This window comes from Protopterus annectens, chromosome 2.part2 (assembly GCF_019279795.1).
Source record: "Protopterus annectens isolate FY-2018-M chromosome 2.part2, PAN1.0, whole genome shotgun sequence".
NCBI lineage: Eukaryota > Metazoa > Chordata > Ceratodontiformes > Protopteridae > Protopterus > Protopterus annectens.
This window is the reverse complement of record NC_056730.1, coordinates 49,429,514-49,457,344: the sequence shown is the minus strand read 5'-3', so window position 1 is coordinate 49,457,344 and position 27,831 is coordinate 49,429,514.

The following is a 27,831-nucleotide window of genomic DNA, read 5'->3' as shown; positions in this document are numbered from 1 at the left end:
TTATGATGGAAATGTTCTGAATTGGGCAGTTTTGTCATAATTGGCTCATGCATTTTATTTAATTTCTTACTTGAAAAAATGTTCAAAACAATAAATTTAAAATGCTCTCTAACAAATGTGCTGTATTATACAAGAAAAATAATTAAATACAGTCAGGAAGATGTATCAAAAACACATGTATGTTTCGTGTGCAAGGGGCCTATGATTTGAAAACACCCCAAAGGTAATTTTTATCCACAACTGGCCAGATGCATTTTTTTTGAACTAATTACTGATGACACATTTCAACGAAACTGAAACAATCGAGCACACTTCCGCAAAAGTTCTTTTTCATTTCATGAAAGTGTGCAAAAAACCCCACAACATTTAAAAAAAAAAAAAAACAGTAAACACGTTTATGCAGGGAGCAAGGCCCCCTGCATCCCCCATGTGGGGGGCTGTGCACTCCCCTAATTTTATAACTTTATAACTTCACTCCAAGATTGCAATACAATGGGGAAAAGAGAGTATTCCCTTATCCTTACTGTAGCGTGATCTCAGCAACAGCCATTCAGTCATGTTTTTTTTTTTTGAGCTCACTTTAGCGAAAGTGCATTTTTGGTGAAAACTCACTTTCACGAAAGTGCGCTCACCCATTTTGGTTTTGGTGAAACGAGCTTTCACTCAACAGTCCTAGACCCATATATATATATATATATATGTATATATATATATATATATATATATATATATATATGTATATATATGAAGCCATAATGAGTACCTGTGCTTGCTGACTAGATAATTAATGCTATATCATAGACAGGTTATGGGTCAGTATACTTACACAACTGAAGGGTGTTCACAGTCCTACATTCAGCCTCCTATTGGCTTAGGCAGTCCTGCTTGCACTTATTAAGGTTACTATAGTCGTGATGACATTGTCCCCCAGTGATTGGAATGCCAGCTGCACTGGAGGCAGCTTTGGCTAAGCTATTCCAAGCCTCAGCATTATACTGGGACTCAGTGTAATTCCCCCTGCAGCAGCCTATGGCTGTAGCACTTCATGAGGAGTGCCACAAATATCCTGAAATCATCAAAACCCCACCTTTTTGCTCCAAATTTATCACCATTTTCTCCCTCACCAGCCATGTCTTCAAGAGTCAAGCTAGCAAATTCTGTCTGATTTTGCTTGCAACTGGTATTGGGCAGAGATGCACAGCCTTGCCAACTGCTATTCCACAATGGAAAGCAGATGGATTTCTTGGCAAGTACATTAGCAGGGCATGCATTTCATAACAGTAAAGGTGTGACACATGGCATTGAGCTTTGTTGTCTATGTTCAACCTATTGACAAAAGTTCCAGTGTTCAACAATAGAATTCTTAACATCATGTCTTTTAATCCTTGCAGTTTCGAAGGAGATAGAGAATGAATTGTGACAAATTGTGTTGTTGGGTTGCACACAATGTTAAAATATTATTGTACTAGCTAGAAATCCAACCCATGGGATAAAGCATGCAGTAATTGAAATGTAGCTTATTAATTGACATTACCACGTGATAACTATTTTTCATGCAAGGAAGTTAGACATATACTAATTTCAGAATCAGTAGAGATACATTTCAGAGATGCCTATGCATGTGTGGTTTTAATTAATTCTGGGAATGCATTCCTATGTAAAAGTCAACATTTCTGTTTGTAAATATATTTCCGATGAATGCAGTTAAATGAGCGGAGTAGAACAGGCAAGACTATGTTATGTAGATACTTCATACGGCATAACTACCCTAAACACAGTTGGGCTATGTTGTGAGCCATGATGATTATAACAAAAGTACTGTGTCCATCATACATTGCCAGTAAATTTTATGTTAAATATCATCATTGTCATGTATAGGAAAGTGGACACACATTAGCTTAAGCTTATATGTGAAGCATTAATGATCTATGCTAAATAGAATAGTTTCCTTATGCAGGAATTACTGATAAATTGCTTACAAGAAACAGGTTTAACATTATCATTTTTTAGTGTTAACAGTCTTAATCAAAATGTTGTGAGAAATGGCTTCTTCCACCCTTTGTAAAAGTATATTGTAGTGGTATTAAAACCCTTAATCAGCTGTGATTCTTATATAGGATCACTGGATTTACACCTTGTACCACAGAAATAGGTATGTCACGTGGAATATCTCCACTTAGTATTGTTCAGAGTGTTGAGGAAAGTGCTTCGTTGTCAAGCATGTTTGACCTTCATATCACAGCCAACTCTAAATTTTTCACTTTTCTCCTTAAGTAGTGGACCATGTTTGCATGCTGCCAAGCAGAGTGCAAATGCAAATTAAACTGAAAAAAATGAAAAATGTCATATTCTGAACACTTGCAATGTGATATCTAAACTATGCCTTATGTTACATGAAAGCTGTACTTTCCTCACTGACTAATATCCAGAGTATTGCCATCAACTCAGTGCTGACAGGCACATTTGCGCTACATTAGGCAGTCTAAATACAATTTTTCACTTTTTTATGTAGTGAACCAAGTTTGTGCACTGCTTAGTGAAGAGTAAATGCAGATTAAAAGTAATTAAAAATGTACATATATCGAGAATAAGTGGAATGTGAACTTCGTGCAGGATTTGAACAATGCCTCGTGACCTATTTTACTCAATTCTCTTAATCTATAGCTGGTGCCATAGAAGTGGACATCTGTCAGATGCATTTTCTGTAGTAAGTACTATCCACATTGCAGAGGTGTGCACACTGATGCTAGGCATGTTTGGTCTACATAAGGCAGCCTAAACAAATGTTTTCACTTTTTTCTTTTGGCATTGAGCTGTTTTTGTCTGATGCTAATTACAGAGCAAATGGAAATGGCATTAGAAGAAAATATATGAGAAGAAAGCTTTCAAGTGTCACATTTATGTTTTTCACATCTCATTGCAACATCAGAAATGTACTTTGTGGAAAACATTAACAGACTTGCAGTTAATGAAAAATAATGTGAAACTGGACACACAGCAGCTCACATGCTGTTAGAAATACTGACATTTGACCTTTAAACTACAATACAATGGTATCACAACATGCGATTAAATAAGTATTCAGATCACCTCTGTCAATCATTTATCGGGATTCGAACCATCCATCAGCTGTGCTTTTTCTCTAAACTCACTATACTTACACCTTGTGCCACAGAGAAAGTCAACAGAGTGGTGTATTTTGTTTATTGATTGCTATCCAGAGTACTGACTACCAGGCAATGACATTGGGCTGATTTGTGCTGCATATGTCAGCTTATACTAAATTTTTCACTTTTTTCTTAAGCCATGAAAGTTTATTTTGCACTGCCAAGCAGTGCAAAGATTAATAAAGCAATATTTGTCAGAAGCATTCACACAACTTTTTTTCACTAGCAATTTGAAGAAACATATGAAATGAATCACAGTTTATATCTAGCAATGAGCAGATCTACTACTGAATTTCACTAACGCATTCAGCCTTCTCACATCTCCTTGTCACATCAGTATTAGCAGGTATGTCTCACAATATCAAGACTTTAAGTAATGCCCTGAGAATGAAGAAAGGCACAGAGAACAGAAGCAATACTTTTATTGTTCACATAGCATGCACAATTAAGATTGACATGATTTGCAATGGCTTATCTGTCTGACAATTTTAGTCAATACAGATTTTACTTAAGTTTCACGTCAGCACATTCATATACCAAAATGAGATTGAAGATTTAGGATATGTGAACAGGTTTAGAACCCTGCATCCCCTGTATTCTTTCTGTCTGTTCAATGCATTTACACATTTTGTCACAGAGATAGGAGTGCAACAGCTTAAATTTCTTCACTCGTTGCCACAGACAAAGGCATATATTTAAAAGGAGAAAAAGTGTTTTGATGTACTGATAATTTAACATTGTATCAAGTCACATTATAGGTACAACAGAAACAAGTTATAAAAATTGTCCTTTCTGATATGACAACAAATGTCTGGAGAACTGTGACATTGCCAACAGTTAGGATACATGTGCACTCACACAATATTAAACAAAGACTTTAAAACACTGCATGTGTATTTTTCTCTTTCTTTTTGGTGCCTAATTCCCATACTTTCTTAATAGCAATTATATCTCTGTTTTATTACATAGGTTCATAGGTTCATACTAGGCTATCTGCCCTAGGGCGTTTATAAGCCTAGCCAGAGTGTGTTTGGCTTTCGCCACCCATTTTAAATGAATTTTGCTATGCCCTTTTTCGAGGTTAGTATACTGTGCCTCTGTCTAACAGTGACACGGAAGTGATACCCGGGGTAAACCTAAGATCTCCCATCCACTCATCAAGATTCCTCTTGAAGAGAGTCATTAAGGGACTCTGCCTAAACTGGACTGGGATTTTATTCCAGAGTGAAGGGAGCCTCTGAGTTATGAATCTGTCCCTTCAGCATGTCCTATTTATTTCAGTGCTGAGGTTCAAGTCTCTTGAGCGCGTAGCTCGATGGGATTTGGATTTTCTGAGGTGCAGCATGTCCATTAATTCCGGGTTGGACATGGCTTTATACATCAGGCACAGATCGCCTCTGAGCAGGCGGTATGCCACTGAGTAGAGCTGGAGTTTCTTTAACCGGGCAGCATATGGCATCTGATTGAGCCCTTTGATCCTCTTGGTGAGGTACTTTTGGGGTCTTTCCAGTTGCTGCAGGTGTCTGGTAAGGTACATCCCAAAAGGGGCATTGTACTCAATTATGGGCCTGATGAGGGATAAGTAAAGAGGCACGATGACCTCCCCTGATCTAGATGTGAATCCCTTCATGATTAGGTGGGCTATATAAAATGTTTTTCTAACCACTTTGGCCACGTGGTTTTCAAATGAGAGATTGCTATCAACTTGGGTCCCCAGGTCCCTAATTATTTTGTGGGCACTTTGTTTTTGCCAAAGGGGATGACTATACACGTTTTGGCGTTTAGCTTGAGGCCATGGCTCTGGCACCAGTTGTCTGTTTCTATGAGGCCCTTTTGTAGGATGCTTGTGTTGGCTGGAGAGTTGATTATGGCGCCTAGTTTGCAGTCATCTGCGAACTTGGTCAGCCACAGTCCTTCCATGTTGGCCTGTACCTCCGAGAAATATATACCAAACAAGAGAGGTCCCAGGACTGAGCCTTGTGGGATGCCACTTGTAACTGGTTTGGAGTCTGACATGGCTCCAGCAATTCTAACCATATGGGTTCTGTCCTTCAGCCAGTTTGCAACCCATCTAGTGACATAGGGGTTTATATTTAAGCTGGTGAGCTTATCTATAATGCCCGAGTGGGGTATTGTATCGAAGGCTTTTGCGAGGTCCAGGTAGGCTGTGTGGACCACCTTCCCCTCGTCAATGGCCTTGGTGACTGTTTCAAAGAAATCAACCAGGTTTAAGAGGCAGCATCTGCCCTTAACAAAGCCGAACTGGGTAGGATCCAGTGTCTGTAGGTCCCCAATATCTTTATTTATGAGATCCATGATGATCCTTTCCATAGCTTTGCAGACCAAGCTCGTCAGGCTTATGGGGCGATAGTTTCCAGGATCCATTGAGGCACCACCTTTGTGGAGAGGGACCACTCTTGCTATACGCCACTCTTTGGGTACATATCCTGTAGTAAGGCTAAGATTGAACAGTAGTTTTATGTTTGGGTTTAGCTCTTCTTGGAGTTCATGTAGGATGCAGTCCGGGACACCGTCTGGTCCCATTGATGCTGTGTTTTTTGCTTTGGAGAGGGCGGCTCTTACCTGAGCATCTGAGATGTCAGGGGGGTAGCACTCCGCTGGGATAGATATTTGCCCTTTTGGTGGGGAGGGGGGGGTTTGCGCTGAACCTGTCAGCTAGGATGTTGACAATGCCTGTGCGTTCGGTGTACTTTTTGTCATTTTGGACTAATTCTGAGCATATCTGGGAATTCCCACCCAGGTTCCTAACATAACTAAAGAAAACCTTGTGATTATCTTTACTGTCCTGTGCAATTTTTCTCTCGAAGCTGGCCTTAGACGATTTTATGAGTGCCAGTAGTTTTTTGCTAATACTGATCAGAGATGCCTTCCCTTTTTGGGATTTTGCTCTATCATGTAGTAGCTTCCTCCCTCAATTGTGTAGTTTGTTTATGGCTGGGGTCCATCAGACAGGACACCTGCCTTTGGAGGATTGGGTCTTGGTTTTATTTGGGATTGCATGATCCATGCATTCCTGAAGGTGTTCATAGAATGAGTTTATAAAGGATTCTGCGGTCTGGGCCATATTTTCCACAGGCCCGGGGGCTTTGAAGGATTCCACCTCGGTTCTGAGGAGTGTGAAATTTGCTTTAAAGAAGTTTTTCACTGTGGTTTTCTGGGCAGGGTGTGGGGTCGGGATGTGAATATCCAATGAGATTAGTTTATGGTCTGATCTTGCCAGTGAGGGATACACTTCTGATCTGGAGCATAGAGCCCCCATGTTGGTGATGATCAGGTCCAGTATGTTTTCCCCTCTTGTGGGAGTGGTAACAAGTTGTTCCATAGCATTTGAGTTTATAAATTCTAGGAACCTTTGGTTATTACATATGTTAACTGTACCAATGCTTAAAGTACTCCTGTGAATATGAGAAAAATGTAACAGCAGTAACTGTGGTCATTACCAGCATTTGAATGTTGCTCTCCTAAATCAGTAAATATTATTTTAGACTTTTTGTTTAGTCTCTTCTCCCTGACACACATACAGTAGGTGTTCATCAAAGAAGGGAGACTGTGAAACTGATTCTTCCTGCAGTCAGAGTAATCATAGATACCTGCAAGCCATCGGCAAGTAATGCTTCTTAGTGATATTTTGTTTTGCAGTGCTAGGGTTATGCATTTAATTTTGTAGCTCATTTCTCCATGTTTACATCCCCCTACACTTAGTGCAGGCTGTGGTATTCAGGAATGTCAATGATTTAACACCATATTTGCATATTTACAGTGCTTTCATGGCTGACTCTGCACTATTAAAGGTTAATCACGTACCTAATACCCTTGTATCATACTGGGGAGAATGCTGTGATCCAGAGAGCTTGATACTGCTAAATAAACACAACTTTTTGAGAATGATCTACTTTTTTCACTGCTGTATTGTTAAGGTGTGTTTACATGTCTTACATAATACTTCTAGTGTAACATTCAAAGGTGAATTGCACTTGTCACTCAAAAGCATTTTTTATATTAATATTTTTCTTTATCCCTGTCTTTTGCCTGCATTACAAATCAGATGCTACAGAATGCTCTATGACCTATATTTTTAGGTTTTATTTTAATTATGCTTTGCACAGTTATTGCAGATGAGGGAAGTTTAAGTTTGTAACAAAGTCTGGCATTTTTAGAAGTATTAGCAGACAGAAAATGTGTTACCTTTGTGGATTATTACTTGACTACCCTCCAGAGTAGCATGGCATTTAGAATACTTATCTGTCATTTCTAATGCTACATTTTACATTTTTAATTGTTGATGCTGTGATGGATTGCACAGTTAAACCTGTTTTATCTGCATTATAGATATAGAATATTTGTTATAAAGTGTTGTTGATATTTGATTTAGAAATATGTTTATTTTTCTTTTTGGGGTGGGGACTTGTATGAAATCATAGTGAGCATTAACTTTTTAAACTGTTGTGTGCATGATGCATGCATGCATAGCCCTTCTGTCTGTGTATTACATACTTAATTATGTGTCTGTTTTCTGTTTCACCTCATAAAGGAATATGACAACTAAGAAGAAATCTGTACCCCACAAGCCACAATTCACTCATGCAGGAAATGAGGTCATTATTCAGGCCATATGTCACCATGGATATTTTCTGTTATAGAGAGGTAGAGGTCACCAATCTGCCAGCACAGGATATGGCAGTAGGTGGTCCACAACATCAGTGGTGTTGGTGGGTATGGGAGAACTTACAGATATGCCACCTGGTGAGTAACATGATAACCTCTGCCCAACATAGGGCAGATGCAATTTCTCAGAAACAGGTGACTACAGGAGATGGTCCTGCTACTGAACCACCACTAACTGAAGCAATGGAGTTCCTGTCCACTATCAGAGATCTAGATAGGTCAGCAGATGGTTTCCAAGAATGCTTGATATTGATGCAGATATGGATGACAGACCCAGAGTATCACAAGCAGACCTTCCAGGTATATATATATATATATATATATATATATATATATATATATATACGTATATCCTAGATGTGTGACATATCTATACCATTAATAATAACTATGAGTTAGACAATATAGTGAAAGAGATTAGAGGATGGTCTTTGGGAGGGGGGACCTAACTGTTTGCTACATTTTTGTATACAAACATTTTTGATCGGCACTTGTGAAGAATATTGTTCTGTTTTTCTACTTCCATTTGCATTGTTAAACTTAGTCATCTATCCTTTCTTTTCTTCACATATAGGCACTTGTAGATTGCAGGCTGACAGCACAACTGCAAATGGTAAGCACACATCTGGTTATTGTTATTACTGTATATTAGCTGGATTCAAGTCTATATGAGACTAAAATGTGTGTTGCTTTAGCATCTGTTAGAGTTTAGCATAACTTTCATATAAGGAAAATATGTGATCAATTGTATTCTCTGTTTATCTGCTTGTTGTTGTTTATTGCTTGGTGTCATAGGTGATCTTAAGAATGGCACTGTGGAACTCCTATCACCTGATGTTAGAGTATCGGTAGCCTCTAATGATGATGATGGTGATGATGATGGCAATGAACAGGCACAATCTCGAGGAGCAAATGGTAGCCTGTCATTCAGGTTGTGGCTCCCACATCCCTTTCTCATATTTTAGAAACAGTCAGTATGGGTATGGGTATGCTTACCCATGATACAGACACCTCTGATATAGGGCAGGTTGAGGATGACAAAGTTGACCAGGATAGTGTTGTTATTTTGGTTGCAGAGCTGGTTGCTTCTCTCCATAGCCATCAGGAGGGCATGGTGCTACACAGGAGGGTTGGTAGAGGTGTTCAGAGGAGGCCTACTGTCCACCCTATTCCTAATGCTGCTGTGTTATTAGGTGCCATCAGAAGTTTATGTAGGGCCATAGTGGAGGCACAGGCATGCTCCACCAGGGCCTCAGAAGAGATAGTGTGACTATTAAAATGTCACTCATGACTCCCTGAATTATGTGGGCAACTCCTTGGACAAGATGAATGACAGACTGCATTGTGGAGTGTCTGTGATGGAACATCTGTTGTATGATGGTGGGCATCCACATGGCTAGAGAGCCACTACATCTTCTGATGTTAGCAGACATAGCTGTGCAAGATCCCACTCCTGTAGTGGCATGATATACACTGATCCATCAGTGATTGCTATGTCCACAACTAGATATGGCAGGCCATAAAGTTGTGGTCCTGAAAGTAGCCTTAAGGAAAGCTCATCCAGCGGGCATCACTTATGTTTGGGTAGCACTCGATTTCTAGCCGGAGCTGTGGAAGTAGCACTGCAACTCCTGGCAGAGGTGGTTCTTGTGGTCAGGGGTGATGACTCTGAACCGACTACTCTACCATGCATGTTCCACTCCTGTCTGAGATACCAGGATGTAGAAGTAGCACAATTCTTGATTGTGTTCATGTAGATACTTACACACATTGAGAAACAAATGTCATTTGCCCATGCCACCCCTCACACATATGCAAAATATCTAAACAGTACTGCTGAGTGCTATATGTCTGCAGTTACTGGCCCTGGCCACTGTGTACTCTGACAGATACATTGTTTTTTACTTGCACACACTCACTTCTTTGGTGTCAGCAATGACCCCCTACTACACCATAACCCACACCCTGTTTCAGTGATGATGAGTGTGCCCTGCCCTTTGCAGATGTCTATTTGACATAGGGTTGCATGTATGTCTAATGCACACAGCGCAGAGAAAATGCTTGTTAATTCACATGGTTGCACTAATAACATATGTATTGCAAAGAAAAGTTGTTGATTTCTTGTTCCTACTGTTTTGTGAATGATTGCTTCTATAATTGTTGAACATCACTGTATCTTAGTTATTATTATCATTAAAGTAGTGAAAGCATTAGGCACTTCAGTCTTGCTTCTTAGTGTAGTTGCACAAATGAAGCTATAATTGATCTGCTCCATGTTTTATAGATGGTGGCCAACTGAAATGATTGCTGCACACTACTGGTTTTAATACATAACTGTATATTACAAACATCTGACATAGGAGATACTACTGACATAACTGTACACCTCAGACAATACATATTTTCATATGAGAGTAATCATTTATATAACTTATTTTCTTTACAGGTTCCATACTCACCTTGTCATTATTGCAGGTACAAATCATGTCTTTGGGGTCTGATGCTATCTGAAGCTATCAGAACACAGCCATTATGTGGTAAAGTAAAGGCCGTGGAGTCTGACAGGCATCAATTTTCCTATTTGTAGGTGCATGGGATCTTAGGGCTTGATCTAGGTAGTGACTGTATACGCTATCCTTTTCCCCTTAGGTAGAACCAGGGCATACTGTGCATATCTCAGTTTGCAGCATCATCTGCAGCTGGTGATTCTCCTTCAGATTCCTCATCTATACCTGCTGCTTCAGGTCCTGCCTGTAGTCCTTCAAACTGTGGTCCTGCCCCTTTCTGTCCTTGTTGAAGCTGCTCCTGAGAACTACATTGTGAAACATGGCACAGAGTGTTAACTATTTTGGTAGAGGTGCCTGGGTTATACTGCATACACCTTCTGATGTATCTAGGTACTGCAACCTTGATTTATGAAATCCAACCACATGCTCTATGATATTCTTAGTTTGAGTGTGTGCCTCATTGTATCCTTGCTCAGTGAGATTGTCAGACTTTCTCACAGGTGTCATAAGCCAGGGTCAAAGTGTATAACATGCGCACCTTACTAGATGTCCTTGATGAATATCAGCCATAGTAAACCTGGAGTACAAATCGCAGGTGTACCATATCTGTGAGTCATGGAAACTGCCTGTGTTTCCTACACAGACATTGTACATGATTAGTTGGGCATTACAGAAAAATAGCCACTTTATAGAGGGGAAACCTTTTCTGATAATGCCCCTCCTTCCCTGTTCTGCAGGTGGGACTTTTTTTTCTATGTGTGTGTAATCCACACCCCCAAACAAATTCAAGGAAGTGTGCCACTGTACAGAATTCCTGCATTGCTCATGCTCTTTCCTGTGGGGTGCATGGGAAAGAAATGTGATTCCTTGTATGTAGTAGCATTGCATTTAAAAGCTGGTGTGGTATTCTTGAGGTAGATGTCTGTTACACCCCTAATATATCCCCTGTGGATCTGTGAAAAGTACCAGAGGCTGATATATATAATGCTAAACATACCTTTGTTTATACTGGGATGGTTTATCATTGTCTATGATTTCCGTAGTGCTTAATGTGAGGGGTAGCAGAGGTTGCATATTTCCTCCAGTGTTTTCCTGTCCACCCTGTATCTCTCAGTATTGCCTGTAACATGCAGTCCACGATAAGTTAAATGGGTTCTAAACTCACTTTGTCTTCTTGCCCAAGGTCTGGCAGCACAATAATTCCAGTATCAACCCCTAACATGTTTTTTTTTCTAAGTGTAATTGTGCCTTTATTCCAAAGAGTTTTGATGTGTAGAGCAAAAGCCTAAACTAAGTGTGCATGATTACTTTATAGCTTCTAAATAGCTCTGCCATATTGGATGTGTTAATTAGCATGTACTTCATCTCTTTATCTGTCATTAGCATAGCCTGCCATTTACCTGTGCCTGGCGGCATGTATAGCTGTTTAATGAATACCAAACAGTACATGAAAATTATAGCTGCACTTTGTGTAGCTGTTAATCTGGCCAACATTTTTCTCTTTCCACAAAATCTCCACATATCAATGTATGTGAGTGCATATCACATAGTAATATTAATTGGCAGACCTTCAAAAGGCAACATTCACAGTAATCCTTCTACCAAAGAAATTTCATCAACTGACTTTTTCCGCTATTGGTCTATAACTATCATATCTCCAGTATCTAAAATTATGGGAAAAAATATTCATATTTAAGTAATCTACTGTTTTTATCACAACATGGAAACTGTAGTACTGAAACTGGCCCACTAACATTCTTAAATTACATCACCAAAAGAAAATTCATGGATTACATGTTGCCTCCATTTTCTTAGACTTATCAAAAGCTTTTGACACCATATCACATGAACTTCTTCTCACCATATTAGCTAAATAAAACATGAGCATACCAACTTCAAATAATTAAAAAAATGGCTAAGACAATGCCCAAAATGTGTCCACTGGAATGGCATTTACTCCACTTGTTTGCCAGTTACTGTTGGGGTGCCGCAAGGTTTTAACCTAGGCCCACTATCTATTTTTCAGTATATTCATTAGTGAACAGTACACATCAACAATAAATACCACTCTACTACAGTGCACTGATGATTCTTCTATCATTTTTGTATCATCTTCCAATGAGCTTCAAACAGTCATACAACAATTATTTTACTCCATACAAAAATAGCTGACTGAATCACAGTCACTATTAAATGCATAGAAAACCAAATTTACCTTCTTTAACACAAACCCAGGCTGAGCCTGCAATTTGGTCATTTTGTGATCAGTGTTCTACCCTGGTAACCAAAATGTAAATAAATATAAATAAAATAAACTCTAAAAAATGAACCACAGAAATCAATCTCTAAATTATGCATCCATAGAACAAGTAACCCATAATAAGTTACTTTTCTTAATTATAGACCAAAACTTAAAGTTTGTTAAATGATTTGACTATATAGTAGAACAAACAAATCAAAAAAACTAGGAAAGCTATTTAGTGCTAAAGTGTAGGGTCCAAGTAGCTTGAGACAAAGAAACACACACCACATGTGTCATCATGACCAATTTTATTAACACAAACAGTGAATAAAAATCACAGAGTATTTGAAAGTCTGATACATATTATCAACACATTGATTATTAAACATCTTCTCATATCTGTTAACACACCTACAAAAGAATATTAACAATACAGGCATCATTAGCAACTCCCCCACAAAGACAAGAAGTGTTACACCTTCTGCTTACTCCATGCCCAAATTATTGTGCGACAGCATACCTCTGCGCACTTCATAACCAAAAAGGGGAAAGGGGAGAACAGAAGACAAGTTCACCCTGAACTCCTTTCCTCTGCCCACTAGCCTGACTACAGGCTGTTCTTCCTTCTTTATTTTTATAACTGCCTGACAATGTTCTTCATATATCTCCTTCAGGCCTGATGAATGATTGCTTCTCCACCCAGAATACAAATGAATGCCCCAATATAACTACAGTGTGACCTTTCAAACAAAAACAGGTACAATGCCACCTGAACAAATAAATATAAAAAAATGTATATATAAAAAAATCACCCCTTCTATATAATCTAAATAAGCTCTGGATGCCTGACGTTCTGTTCTCTTACTGAATTCAATCACCTTTCCTTCCTGTGCCAGATCAAATGTTCTACTAATTCAATAAAATACATGGAAACAACTCTGGTGTGATTCCTTGTGATTCTAATGCTTTATGTATTCTATTAATAAATGTTGGTGCTGAAAAAACTGTACCCTGTCTCGATCTAAAAACAATGCCTCCTTTCATTAACCTCTTCATCCAAAATATCACACATAGTGACTTTCCTGATCCTGCATCAATATCACTTGCATGCTGCACCCTACCTGATTTGTCTTTGACATCCTGAGCCAAATTAACACCACCGAATCTAACACACAAACATCCTTCCAGTTTAAAGAACCTAACACTTCATTCATCCTAAATGCTCCCGTATGCATGATCCCCACCAATGCTGCAAAACTTGTAAGTCTGCAAAAATCTTCTAACACTATATGCAGACCTTTTAATAAGACCCTAACCACCTGACTGGTCAAAGGAAAATGTCCATCTTCTTTCATTTCCATCAGTCTCTCCCCTCCTTTCATCCTTTCAACATCCTCACTACCAACCAATCTGTTGAGACATTCTTCATGCCCCACAACTCTTCCGCCACACTCAAAGCTGCCAGATGGACTTTGATTGTTGCACTGCTTGCCTCAAAGACCACTTGTACACTACATAATGCATGACTGCCTCCACAGACCTTCCCCTATGCTGAACTGGCAATTGATTTGCAAGGTTTTCAAACTTCTGACTTCTTGGGTTTTATTGACCTTCTTCAGTCTATTTCTTTTATTGATCTTAAAATATCTATCTATCTCTATTAAATTAAGCAACTCTTCAAAACTGAGGGCATATCTTTTGTTCTGCATTTTCTGCAGGCATTCTATAGAAAGTTCTATAGCATCTTCCTGTGGCACATTCTCTTCAATTTCATCCATTGCTCTGTCATATGAGGACTCACTGACCGATCACTGCTCAAATTCAACTGCTCCAGAGTTGCAAGTTTCCTGTTCCTTTGCTTGCAGTCCAGCTTCAAGTGAATGTTTATGCTGGTTTCCTGTGCAAGGCTCCAAAATATCTTCATTTGGCAACTGATCGGTTGCTTCCTGTTCAACTTGTTTCTCCTTAATTTGGATGTCTATTGCTGTATCCTGCTGTGGTACTTTCTGAGTTAGATTTTCTACACTGAATTCTTCACTTCACAGGTACTCCATAACCTCTGGTTTGATCTATTTCTATTAAATCAAGCAATTCTTCTCTGAGCTCATTTTCTTCTAAACTAAAGGCACATTTTTGTTCACCATTTTCTGCAAGCATTCTGCAGAAAGTTCTATAGCATGTTCCCGTGTTACATTTTCTTCAATTTCATTCGGTGTCATCCATTGCTCTGTCACATGAGGACTCACTGGCATATCACTCTTCAACATGGACTGCTCCAGAGTTGCCACAGCTTCCTGTTCCTTCGCTTTCTGCCCAGCTTGAAGTGAACATTTATGCTGGTTTCCTGTGGAAGTCTCCAAAATATCTTTGGAAACTGATAGGTAGTTTCCTGTTCAACTGGTTTCTCCTTAATTTGGATGTCTATTGCTCTATCCTGCTGTGGCGCTTTCTGAGTTAGATTTTCTACACTGAAGCCTTTACTTCATGGGTACTCCATAACCTCAGTTTGCATTTCTTTAACTTCTCCATTACTAATCTTCTTTTCTACTTTTCCTCTTTGTCTCCTTATTTTTTGTATTGTAACATTTTCTATGTCTGGATTCCTTTGCTTGTATTTCTCTCCAAATATCTTTGACACTGCTCTTTTTGTATTGATTAGTTTTGCTTTCTCCTTCGGGTGGCCATGGGGGTGCAGTGGTTAGTGTTATCACCTCACAACATGAGGTTTCCTGGTTCGATCCTTGGCTTGGGTGCCTTCTGTGCAGCATCTGCATGTCCTCTCTGTGGTTGTGTGGGTTTCCTCCCACATTCCAAAGACATGCTATAGGTGGATTGGACACTCTAAATTGGTCCTAGGTGTGAGTGCATGTGTGTGTCTTCTGTGGAAGGTCGGGTGCCAGGCTGGCAACTTGCCACCATAAAACTTCACTGCCAATCATGAGTGGACAGGTGATCCACTGTGGCAACCCCTAACCGAGAAAAGGAGAAGTTTTGCTTTCTCCTTCGCAATATTACACCATATTAAATATCTTTTTCTTTCTCATGTCCATATTTCTTCTTCGGATGTCACCTGATCTTTCTGTTTCTCCTTACTTTGGGGACTTGTTCCATCATGCTGTGATGTAAACTGCATTAGACCTTCTTCACCAAATCCTTCACTTCACAGACATTCCATAACTTCAGCTTCTATTTTTTTTAACTTCTTCTTTACTAAACCTCTTTTCTACATTCCCTCTTTGTGATATTATTTTCTTTATTGGGAACTTTTCCATAGCTGGATGCCTTTGCCTATATTTTTCTTTCTTTGGGGCAGTTTACATTCATATCACCGTAATGAACAATGACAAATCATGGAAGTGTAGTAACTGCAAATGTTGAATTCGACATTTGCAGACAGTCACCACACTTCGGTAACAGCAATACCATCCATTGCACAGTAAAGAACGTTTTTGCAGGCGGCCCGCACACTCCCCCTACTTATATACACAAACTCCGAGATCACACTACAGTGAGGGAAAGGGTACACTTCCTGATCCCCACTATAGTGCGATATTCACCAGAATATCAAACCTTACAACAGCGAATGCTATATTGCATTCACTATTGCAAGATTCGACATTGTGGAATTCATGTTTACTTAGTGCTTACTTAGTGCGAATTGGCACTTTCGCAGAAATGTAAATCGGACAAGTTGCAATCAAAAAAATGATGTACAGCCCTTTAGGCTGCCTTTTTTGTATTGATCAATTTGGCTTTCAGCTTTGCATAAATAATGCACTATATCAAATCTCTCTTTCTTTCCTATGTCCATATTTCTGTTTTATACTTTTCAAAAATCTCTAGGTTTTGTTGTTTATATATTCACACTTCCTCAGATGCTTCTTTTTCCAAACCGATCAAAGTTTCTTGTTCTAGATAATGTTTTTCATAAATCTGTTGCATTAGTTAACACAAACTTTTATTTGAGGCTTCTGACAGTTTTTATTGTGGAAGTATTTTTCTTTCCTTTAATTTCTCTCATAATCTTTTTTTATATCTTATATCTGAAACTTCTGGGCTTTTTTCATAATACTAACAAAGCATAATTTCTTTCTTATGCTCAATAGTCCACTCTATCGTCTTTATGGCTCTTCTTTGACCTATCAGTTTTTGTAACTTTTATGGACTGCTACTTCCTTCTACATTAGGGGGGCCATCCTCCCCTGGACCTGACCTAGCCCCATTGTTGGAATGTTTTCGCATTTTGAGGATTCTAGACTGTCATTTTTTTCCAATCCTGGCACCAGTGCGCCTACCAGGATTGGACACTTTTTTATCCTGGGTCTTGTGCACCCAGCTATCTTTTTTAACTCTTAACCTACTTCTGTCCATGATATATGCTATATAAATACAGTCTATATATCAGTGTCATCTTGGTGAGATTTTGTGAAAAACAGGGTCCACCTCATGAAAGTACTCACCAAGATGTGAGGGTGAATTCAATTTCAGCAATACTACTCTTCTTTGCTTGATGACTTATCATCTCTCCATTTGGACCCTGCACATAGGTTGTATGATGATTCTCTATTACTTTTTGAAAACCTCAAACATTCCTAGAGGTAGTTGTCTCTAAATGTCCTATATACCTGAATAAGATCTCCTTTTAAATATTTATAAGAGACACTGACTGTACAACCTCAGGTATTTTAGTCTTTCATAATAACAAATTTTCACATCCATGGATGGCCTTGGTATATTTCCACTGTACACTTTCCAGTTTACTCATGCTTGTTTTCTTATAAGGTTTCCATATTGTTATTCCATACCCAGGTTTTGGGTCTAATGTAACTAACAAACAATGACTTCATCATTTCCGATTTCCTGCACTTTATAAATCTTTTTACACAACCTATAATTCTATAACTATCATTAACTAACTGGTTGATATTAGAAAAACTCAAAGTGGGATCTACCCATATACCCAGGTCCTTAAATGAATCTATAGTTTCAATTACTGTGTGCTGTATTAATATTTACCTTTCAATTTATACCTACCAAATCTCATATGCTTATTTTTTATGTATTTATCAGCATATTCACACTATTCTATTCACATAGAAATACTGACTCATAATATAGCAAACTGTTCTTTGTACTCCTTTCTGTGCATACTTACTAAAACTGTAAGCAGTACATACTACCTTTGTAAAAATTATTTCTAACTGTATTTCAGTCCTGTAAAACCTGTTAACTATTGTGAACAAATTTCTGAATATATCTGTCTGAACCTTTGTAAATATTAATCAAACTGTTTCTCTGTCCTGCAATGCCTGTTAACCTATTAACAAAGTTATGAATGTCTCTGCTTGCAAATAATTTTCTGTATTACCAGTTTGTGTATTTCTCATTGTATAAAAATCTTCTTAATTGAGGAGCTTTTCTCACCGGGTCTCCACTGAAAATGGACCTGGTCCAGCTGGATTTTCCCGGTAAACAAATGTAAAATAAATAAATAGAAATAAATAAATATCATTCTCCTGTGCCCAGATGGTGAATTTAGGCAAGTTCTTTTACAGACATGCCTTATCTGTAACACATGTAATTAATTTACCCAATTTCAGGACATCTGCATATAAACTGCAGAACACCTCAAATAAAAAAGTTAGGTATGAAACCTACACTCTAAACAAGTAAGGGCCTAGGACATAGCCCTGTGGGACACCCTGACTGTAACCAAGCATTTCACCTGTCCAGTTGCTGTATGATACTTCCATGTCCTATTTGTAAGCCATTCAGCTATCCATCTTATCAAGAGTACAATACCTAGTTGTTCTAATTTATTGATCAGTGTTTTGTGTATGACCCTGTCAAATGCTGAAGTTAAATCTATATAAATTACATCACAGCACAATCTTTCATTCATAGCTGTTATTATATTGTTATAAAACATAACTTTACAGATGGTATTGGATCTATTTTTAATGGATAGAACATAACAACAAAGTTTTGAAAGATGAAAACTTCAATAAAAAACATTTTTTTTTTACATTTATGCATCCCCACCCCCTGCTAATTAAATATACCAACTCTGAAATCACACTACAGTTTTCTGTTCCATGTTGTACGGCGATCTCTATTTAAACCATTCAGAGTTTCAAAACTTTGATCTCATGGTCTCGACCTTATGAATTTTGAAGTTTTGAAACTTCTAGCTTCCAAAGTAGACCCATTGTCAACATATTCATTCTGATATATGGTTTAAAGTCCCAACCTAACCAATTTTGACAATAGCTTATCCAGTATTACATTATCTATTATTTCTTCACAACATGAAAGTAGACTTAAGGGTCTATATGAGTTTGGATTTGTACTCCTACCCTTTCCCTTAAAGAGAGGTTTAATAAGGGCATGTCTCCAATCTTGATGAATCTCCCCATACTGACATGACTTAGTAAATAATAAATATAATGATACTGTAAGTTCTTGCTCAAGTGTGCTCAGGTTGTTATTACTAATTCCATCTTCTCCCTGTGCTTTGTTTGGATCCAGTTTGCACAGTTCTTTTTCAATATAATCTAATTTGATTCCAGTATCTGAGGTGCCATCAACTCCTTCCTAAAGCAATCACACACACACACACACACACACACACACACACACACACACACACACACACACACACGCACACACACACACACACACACACACACACACACACACGCACACACACACATGCACATACACACACACACACACACACACACACACACACACACACACACACACACACACACACACACACACACACACACACACACACGCATGGTTTGTTAACATTCTTCCATCCTAAATTAGCTGCCCTTACACTCCTGCTATCCACACTTGCATACCTTATGCACGTCCTGCATCAACTGTTCAGGGTGGCCCATGACCTCAATCCACTCTGACAGCCCTGCTTTGTTGCCCACCGCGCCATCACCTCCCCTTACAAGGATGGTCCAGACCTGGGATGAAAAGGGAAGTTCCACCAACCCCTCTTTTCCATTATTTATTTAATTATTTTTATATAACCTCTAGCACAGGCAGTCAACCTTGGGCAGCACAAGTGACCAGACAGCAAGCAACCCAAACACAAAAAGCAGTGAGACACTATTTCTTCCAAAGGGGAAAATCTGCATAACCAGCAAGCTTCCCAGAACTTATTTAGACTGAGAAGCAAACTGGAACAGCAACACCACTCACAAACTCCAAGAAAGGTGACACCTTAGAGAGGACAAATGCAGTACTCCTCCACACATGGACCAGTTCTCAGCCAAGCAAGACATGAATAGCACCATCCATCCTCAGGCAGCACCGTTGCCCAACAAATGTTTCCTCAGTTCATAGATTTCAGGTAAACACTTTATTAACTTGCGCACTACTACATGCCTTGCCCATATTTTGAGGTCACATCAAACCATTATGCCATCACTTTCCCCACCGTAAATCACAGAATGCACATACCACTATCAGACACCACTGAACCCATGGGCCCTGATGCCCCCTCCCCCATCAATCTGGCCCACAAGGAGGAAAAAAAATAATTCACTCTCATCTCCTAAATCACTTTTACCTCCTTACCAGTCTTACACAATCTTACCTCTTTCCACTTTAATCTAGGCCTACCACTTGTTTGCTTGGGCATGGGGAGATGATGAATAACTGACAAGCCCACACCAAAAAGGCTGAGATAACCTACATCTATCCTTCAATCTAAACAACCTTGCCCTTATTGATCTCAATTCCTCCCAGTCTGTTCCATACCTTAACCCTTGTCTCCCCATCCTGCTCAGCTCCCTATTCATATTCTCTGACTCGACTCCTAGTTCTATCCCATTCCCCCGCTTTATTTATCCTCAACACTAGCTTACTCTCTCAATGTCCCTTGGACAAATATATCTTTAACTAAACTAAATCTTCACAAAATCAGCACTAATCTCTACAGCTCAAACACTTATGTTCTTATCTCTTTTTATGTTCATCACCAGTTTTTGCCAATCTACAAAAGACAGTCCTTCATAAACTAGAAAAAAACATATAAAAAATAACCAGATTCAGCTAACATACTAACAATACCCATCCCTGCATGGCCCTCACAAATATGTTGCTGAGAGCTGCAAAATATTCCAACACTCAAAGACATTATGTATAACATTCTATAAAGACCACAAAAATGTATTGCAATTATTAACCTTACGCAGAACTTTAATAACCTTAGTTTACTTTGGTTTCTTAACTGGGCGGCTGCAGTGGTGCAGCAGTTAGCATTGCTGCCTCACAGCAAGAGGTTCTCTGGTTCGATCCTCAGCTGGGGTGCCTTCTGTGCGGAGTCTGCATGTCCTCTCTGTGGTTGCGTGGGTTTCTTCCGGGTGCTCTGGTTTCCTCCCAAATCCCAAAGGCACGCTGTAGGTGGATTAGACACTCTAAATTGACCCTAGGTGTGTGTATTCTGTGGAAGGTTGTGTGCCGGGCTGGCAACTTGACACTGTAAAACTCCACTGCCAATCATGAGCGGACATGTGGCGACCCCTAACCGGGAAAATGCCAAAAAATCAGACAACTAGTATGATGACGAACTGTCCTCTATGCCTGTATTCTTGAATTCTAGTCTAATGGAAATATAATCAGAACTAAACTCTAAAAAATTCACAACAAACCTAAAATTCTATGTCACTACAAAATGGCGGTTTTCACGTGTGACAGACGCATACCAGCTTGTAGATGTATGATGAATCAGCTTACCTACATATATGTACAAACAAGCAACTCAACCACAGGAATTACTTTTTTTATCCCTGTTCCTCTGGTTCTCATTTCTCTGCTCTTCCCCATCCTTCAATATCTCTCAGCTCTATCGTTCTAATTTTCTATTCTCATCTTCCTTATCTCATTACAATATCTCTACATATTTAAATTAGATAGATATTGTTTACATTAGTTAATGAATGATGTCACATAATTACTGTAGTGCACAATATTCTGTTGCACGTTTGCTGTTTAACAAAATAATTTTCTTGTATATATTTAAATTCTCTTGTGTGTTGTGTAGTATAGTGTTGTGCAATGTATTGTTATATAACATAGGTTCATAGGTTGGTACTAGGTTATCGGCCCTAGGGCCTGTACAAGCCTAGCCATAAGAATTCCCTGGCTATTTCTTCCCACACTATTTACTTCCCTGGACCCCTGTCACCCCTGACGTGATCCCCGGGGGGAATTTCCTTTTTCCCATCCAATTATCAAGGTTCCTTTTGAAGATGGCCAAAGAGGCGCTCTGCTTGACATGTATGGGCAGTCTGTTCCAGAGTCTGGGGAGTCTCTGGGTAAGGAACCTATCCCTCCACCATGTTTTGTTTATTGTGATGACAAGGTTTAGATCCCTGGAACGTGTGGGTCTGAGGGATTGGGATTTCTTTAAGTGTAGCATGTCCAGCAGCTCTGGGTTTGACATGGCCTTGTATGTTAAGCAGAGATCACCTCAGAGTAGATGATATGTGACAGAGTATAGCTGGAGTTTTTTAAGGAGGTCAGCATAGGGCATCTGCTTTAGGCCTGTGATTCTTTTTGTGAGGTATTTCTGCGGCCTTTCCAGTTGTTGCATATGTCTTGAGAGGTACATACCAAATGGGGCATTGTATTCTATAGTGGGTCTAATGAAGGATGAGTACAGTGGGACAATGACCTCCTTTTTTCTGGATGAAAAGCCCTTAGTGATGAGGTATGCCACATAGAAGGATCGTGTATTTTAGAAGGTATTTAAGTATCACCCACTGCCTCACTTTTTCTCCCTAAGTTTCCACTTTAAGAGGTAACTACCTCAGCTGAATTGTCAAGAATTAAAAAAAATAGGTAGATAATAGTTAAATAGACAGGTAGACAGACGGATAAACATTTAGACATTTAAAAAATAAATAAAATATATAATAAATAATGTTGCACTCGACAATGAAGGTAGAATGGCTGTCTTTAATCAAAATGATTTACAGTACCTCCATACACCCATATATATATATATATATATATATATATATATATATATATATATATATAGATATATATATATATATATATACACATATATAAACATTTAATTTATCCCAGTTTATGCCAATGTACCATATAGAGAATGTAATGTGGAATCCACCTAAAACAATCAGCAGTACCTCCTTCCTTCCTTCCAGCAAGTTTTGGAAATAGCCTATTACTGAGACAAAATTTAAAATGGGCCAGGACAACTATATTTTGACCTACGTTTTGCATATGCAATTAATATCAAGTGCTGCAAAGGTTGTGTGGGCCAACAAAGGGATATGCTTTTGGGATTAGTTATTGCAAATTAGTTTTCTGCCCATAATAAAAATCCTGTGAAGGTATAAAGCTTAAGTACCTTGGTCTCTCCTATCCTCACAATACTATACATATACAGAGTTGACAGCAAGTTGGAAGGCTAGCTACTTAGTTGAAGGTATAAACAAAAACACAGTTCATTGGAAAATGGGCAGACATCAGGAAAGACATGGGTAGATACATACATCAGAAACTCTAAGTAAAAAGGGATCAAGCAATTATTATCAAATGCTATAGAACAGGGGCAGAATGCGAGGAAGTCCTCTTAACAGGAGATGAACGTTATGAAGATTGAAATAGATTAAATGGAATCAGAAGACAATCTAAAGTTACACACCAGAAAATAAGGACCATACTTTGTTTGCACCTCAGACCCAAATTAGAATGTTTAGGGATGGCAGAGAGATAATGATAAGTGCTGGAGATATCGACAGGCATACGGAGTGATGTTGCATGTATACTGGTCATGTCAAGGATGAAATACTACCAGGAATAATGTCATTATTATGGGGGGAACCTTTGGAATCCGCATACTACCGACCTTGAAAGCATGATTCTTTGGTGTACAGGACAAAAAAAAATCTATTTTATATATATATATATATATATATATATATATATATATATATATATATATATATATATATACACTACTGAAAACTTCCGAACTGTTGAAAACAAAAACAGAAATCCAATGAATAGACGCTGAGCCAGAACTGTTATTTGCTGAGCGCTTTCGTTCGCTTTATTGATAACAATCGAACTTCATCAAAGCAAAATGTAATGCATTTGCAGTACTGTGCAAGCTTTAAATAATCTAACTGGTATAAAAAATACTTCACTATGATTGGTAGATAGATTTCGCCAATGCAGTAGTATTTGGACTAATGAGAGACACTGCTATAAAACAAAAGGTTTTATCTGCTAACATCCTGCCACTAGGGGGCGTGCTGTAACTTTTTAGTTGTACCACTTTAATGCACATTTAATGTTGAGATTCGGGGTATCTGCTTCAAGGAGGAGTTGCCATCTTAATTCCTTCAGCTCCAGTAGTGTGTTGAAATCTCCAAAAAACTGCTGGACCTGTTCTAACACTAGAAATTTAAAACAGGCAAAGTCGTTGCAGCTCGTGATATGTCTGCTTAATGCATTGTAACTGTCATTATGCCTGATGGCTGCAAGGTGTTCCTTCACCCTGTCTGAGAGCTTTATAATTGTTTTCCTATTGTAGAAGGAAAAACATTGGTCGCAATAAGCTGCGTAGACTAGAAAAGTTGAGTGGCAGTCATGCTGGGCTTTGAACTGCACCGTGATGTTGTATTGTTGAAAAGTGTAGGATGTGCCTGAGTGTATGAAAGGGCAGACTACACATTGCTTGCAAGGGCGCATACCTTTGGGGTTTTGTGGGTTGCCAGGCTCATGGGGGGTCTGTGCCATTCCTGAGTATGGGGGGGGTCTCTTTCCTTTCAAAGGTTTGTTTGAGCATTCTGGTCTTCTTGTACAAGAAGACAGGCTCATTACCCACTATCTGGTGGGTGTTGTGGTCCGCTCTTATTATGTTCCAGTTTTTGCCAATGATATCCCTAATGGGTTGCATATCTCGGCTGATGGAGATGGGGAAACTACAGTTTCTGTTCTTGGGTTCAGTAGTTCTGGTGGTCGCCCGGGGGGTGAAGCCATGAGTAAGGATGGGTGGGTGTCTGATCTGTGGGAGGCCACTTCTTGAAAGACATCCTCTACTAGCTGTTTGGGGTAATGTCGGTGGATGAACATTTTTGAAAGGAACTGGCTTTCCTTGAGGAAGGTATCATCATCAGAGATGATCCTGGAGAGGCGGATGTACTGCCCTTTGAGCATATTCTTCTTCATAAAGAAGGGGTGCTGACTTTTGAAATCCAGGAAGTTGTTCCAGTAAGTGTTCTTCCAGTACACATTGGAGGTAAGGCTGCCAGTGCTGGGGTCAATGGTTAACTGAGTATCAAGGAAGGAGATGTGGGTTCCTCGTCCTGAGACTACGAAGTCTAGGTATGGGATGCTGTTTATGAGTGCCGTAAGGAAGGTGTCCAGCTCAGTGTTGTCACCCTCCTACACGAAAAAAATACCGTCAATAAAATGATGATATAAGTGGGTTTGTGGAAGCCTTGTGTAAGTATATACATATATATATATATATATATATATATATAAATATATATATATATATATATATATATATATATATATATATATATATATTTTTTTTTTTTTTTTTTTTTTTTTTAATTAATAAAGAAATAGATTAATAAATGGCACAGGCTAGTATTACAAAGGGGCTTATGATGAGAGCTGGGAAAATTAAGGTTAATGGTTCTCATGAATCATAGCAACACTTATACTTTAGGTTTCTAGGCTGGAATCTAATGTTATTTATATGTAGCGGCTCTTCGGTGGGGGCATTCCCAAAGGAATCATTCTCTCTAACTTCTTACTAATAGGTCATCTCAATGTTTGCAGTATTAACAACAAAGTTGCCCATCTCCATGCCCTTCTAGATATTCACTCCTTTGATATCCTCTGTCTTACAGAAACCTGGTTAAAACCCACAACTAAGGATAATGAAATAATCCCCCCAGGGTGTAATATACTGAGACACGACAGAGTAAAATGCAAAGGAGGAGGAGTAGCCTTACTGTTCAGAAATGAACTACACATCTCCTCTATACCATATAACCCACCTGAAAATAATAAAGTTGAATGCTTAATCACTAGATTTCAACTCAATCCCACCAAAGCACTTTATATAATCTGTATCTACCTACCTCCAGGTAATAACATTACTACAATAGAGGATACCCTATGTTGGATATCTACTACTTTCCCACAAGAAACTATTATTCTAGGAGATGTCAATACTGACTGGAATAGTATCAATACAGATAATCCTTCTTCTCATATTAATCTGCATGGCTTTAACCAAACTATCTCCACCACCACTAGAATTAACAAACCAAATAATAAAGAAATTATACTAGATTGGATACTAATCAATAAACAAGAACATACTTATAAAGTAGGGACCTTGCCTGATGATGTAAGTGATCACATGCTTACTTACATCACTAGACAAAAGAATGACATTACCAATGCCCCCAACTATAGGACTTCTCGAACCAAGAAAAACTTTCAGCCTGTATTATTTCAAATGGAACTTAGTGCCTGTGACTGGAACCCTCTAAAAACTCTCCCTCTTGAAGAAGCTGCTATATATTTCAATAAAATATTCTTAACAATCCTCAACAGACATGCACCTAAACGATCTATTAGAACAAAATCCAAACCTGCCCCCTGGCTCTCAAAAGATACCAGACAAAAAATATTACTTAGAAATAAATCCTGGGCTAAGTGGAGAGCAACCAGAAATACCCCAGATCAACAAACCTTTAGACAGTTGAGAAATGCTACAAAAAAAGTTATTCTCTCTGACAAAAAAAGCTACTATTGCAAGCTGCAGCAAATTCACCACAATAATCCACAAAAATTCTGGGCAAGCGTGAATAACCTCCTTCGTCCAGGCCACTCTAGCACTCCTTCCCCTCTAGGGTCAGAAAACAATACCTCCCATCAAACTGCCAATGCCTTTACCACTTTCTTCACAAACACCATACAAACTCTAGCCAATCAACTAGCTACAGACAACTCTGATCTACCTAACTCCTCACCTCATACTCGGCCAGCATTCCAACTACAACCTATCCCTACCTTTTACATCCAAAAACTTGTCCACAAACTTAAGCCTTGCACCCCCTCTGCCGATAACTTACCATCTGAATACCTACAGCAGGCAGCTAAGTAGTCGCCTATCCTATATCCATCCTGATAAACTGTACCATAACTGAAGGAACCATTCCAGATCTCTGGAAAATCTCCCACATTATTCCCTTACACAAAGGAGGTAACTCTAATGACTATTCTAACTACAGGCCTATAGCTCTCCTTTCTCCATTAGCCAAGATTATGGAAAAATGTATTCACCATCAGCTAATGGACTACTTAATTCAACATAACATTCTAGCAAACTGTCAGCATGGCTTCAGGCCTTTTCATAGTACCACCTCAGCTCTCCTATCCTTCGCTAACACCATTAATAATAACCGCAATAATAGTACCCTCTCATCAGCACTCTTCCTCGACCTGTCTAAAGCCTTTGATATGGTTAACCATCTCTTACTCATAAACACTCTGTCATCCCTCTCTCTTGACGCCAAAGCAATTCTCTGGTTCAAGTCTTACCTTAGTAATAGACAGCAAGCAGTACTTTGGGAGAATCAACTATCATCTCCCCTTCCTATCTCCCTGGGAGTCCCTCAAGGCTCCATTCTTGGTCCTCTTTTTTTCTCATTATTCATCAATGACCTTCAAATAGCCATTCCTCAAACCACCTGTATACAATATGCTGATGATTCTACTCTCATATGCTCTGCCAACTCTATATCTGAACTTCAATCTTTAACCCAGACAGCTTTCAACACAGTAGAGGCATGGTTCTCTAAATGGTGCCTTCTTTTGAACACCAAAAAGACCAAGCTACTACTGTTTACAACAAACAGTAAGTCCTCCCCCATAGATTTCTCCATTCAATCCAGTAATGGCACCCTTATATCCTCGGACACTTCCACCAAACTATTAGGAATTACAACTGATAATAACCTCACCTTTGACAATCACATTAATAATACTATTAAATCTGTTAATAAAAAACTGGGCTCCCTATATAGGATAAAACCTTTCTTAACTCCAACAGCCAGAATGACTATTGCCAACTCCCATCTAATTTCAACTCTTCTGTATGCAGCACGCATATACACTAATCTAAAAAAAATAATCT